At 36.3% G+C, this 2,062-nt stretch overlaps 1 long non-coding RNA gene across 1 annotated transcript; it reads right to left on the reverse strand.

Moving 5' to 3' along the window:
- Window positions 1–74: 74 nt before the first annotated feature.
- Window positions 75–1,741, reverse strand: LOC129572211 (uncharacterized). Its single transcript, XR_008688408.1, has 3 exons — window positions 1,473–1,741; window positions 1,077–1,331; window positions 75–979 (listed from the first exon to the last, which is right to left on the reverse strand). It is a non-coding gene; the product is annotated as an uncharacterized LOC129572211 (long non-coding RNA).
- Window positions 1,742–2,062: the final 321 nt, after the last annotated feature.

The raw sequence follows: 2,062 nt of genomic DNA on the forward strand, positions 1-2,062 counted from the left end.
ACTGTCTCATAACTGGCGCTGTCTCACAACTAGACCATCTCCCTTACATTTACGGATTAAAACGTAATGATCATGTTACTGAATATCGTGAGCGTTTGAGTGGATTGACTCCTGAGAGCAGAGCAAAACTGCAATCAGCAGTCTTGATATTCAAGCAGTTGTCAAATTGTTCGCCTGAGTATCTGAATCGCATGTTTGTTCATAATGGTGAATCGTCGCGTTATCCAGATAATCTTCGCATGAATTTCAATCCGCGTACTGCATTTGATACTCGCGCATTTAGTTTCTCTGCAATCAATTTTTGGAATAGTATATCGGTCGAAATTAGAAATTCTAAATCTCTAGTCGCGTTTAAAACTAACCTAAAGCATCTGTTACGTTCCACGCAGTAAATTTTTAGATATTTTTCAAATAGTAAAATACTCGAACCATTGTTATGAAATTTCTTATCCAATTTAGATTAAGTTTGACTTTTCATTTGATTTTTCTCATTGATGTTAACGTACTTTAATTGCAAAAACTCATCATCATTGTATTTCCCCTGGTTTTCCAGAATCAGACCGGTTTTACCATGGTTTTCCGGACCCAATTCTGGTATGAAAGCCTCACTTTTATATCATCCCTCCCCTGACTGTATTCTCTTTGCAAAAGACGCACCATGGGCGGAATTTATGCCGTATTGGGTATCTGACCAGCATGTTCTCAGCTTGCTGGGAACACATATTGGCATAAATGTAGGCTCCGTAATAAATAAATAAATAAATAAATAAATAAATATCTAGCGATACTCTCGTTTCGACCGAAACAAAACATTTATGACGGCGGAAAATATCGACTATTTAAAATACGTTGACGAGAAACAGCGACGGCCAAATCATTCTTGTCATTGCGAATAAATATTTCATAAATGTTATAATTTTCCATGTGTGATGATGCTTTTTCTCATATTTCAATCTGTTCTCTTCTGTTTAGTATGGCACTGGAAATGTTCGAATACATAAGCAAAGTCATTAGATGAAAAATAATCTCACTCTCTTCTATTTTGTGTCATTTGCTCTTTCAACGTTTTCATTTACCTGCAGCATAATGAGAAACCAAATCTTTGCTTCAATTAGGAACATTGTCTGGCATGCTTAATTACTCATTGTTTATGAATGTCCTAATGACATGTCCTTTGCACTCGATTTCTTTGCTCTTTTCCTTTCCTTTCCATTTCGAAGCGGTCGTAGCAAGTGACCAATTGATCGGAAGAATCAGTTGCAGGTTAGCTCTCAGATCGATAGAACAGAAACAACATCAGTACAAGTTTGAGCATTAGACATTTTCTGAACCTGAACACAATTCAACATAAAATCCTTTGTTAAATATTCAAGTAAGTTAAGATTTCGAACTAAAAGAGTAATTAAATTCAACGAATTATTTTTAAATCAACAGTTGTCATACTCTTCAGCAGATATCATCATGAAACTCACCGATTTGAACATCGATTGTATCGAAGGAATATTAGAACACTTGGAAATCGATGACCTCATGAGTGCCGCAGATTCAAACACGAGATTACGCCATGCTGCCCGTTTTGTTTATTATCGAAAATACAGTGAAAAAACGGTGTCGCTGTCGCCTGCACGGAATTGTGAGTCTGGCACACTTCCGGCGTTTCGAGAATATATCTTCTATAACGTAAGATCTAGTTTTCGGCTGCTCCGTTGCTTTGGACATCTGGTATCTGGAGTTCTGCATTTGGAATCCGCACCCGATGATTATAATGAAAATTATAATAAGATCTATTGCAATTTGATTGGTTATATTCAAGAATACTGCAGTGCAACTTTGAAAATATTCTATTTTACTTTTGACAATCAGTTTGAATTTTTTACGCTTAAGAAACCATTTGCCAAGGTAACCGAGCTGAGATTTAATGTAAAAGATCAAATCAACGCTAATTTATGTGCACTGTGTGTTGGGGACTTTGATGCAATTAATATTACAAAAGATCGTCTTGTTCGGTTGTTCCCAGCGGTGCAAATACTAGAAATATCGGCAGAATGTTCTCAATTCGTTC

This window comes from Sitodiplosis mosellana, unplaced genomic scaffold, assembly GCF_009176505.1.
Source record: "Sitodiplosis mosellana isolate CC-2019 unplaced genomic scaffold, AAFC_SMos_1.0 Smas_scaffold_4450, whole genome shotgun sequence".
NCBI classification, from domain to species: Eukaryota; Metazoa; Arthropoda; class Insecta; order Diptera; family Cecidomyiidae; genus Sitodiplosis; species Sitodiplosis mosellana.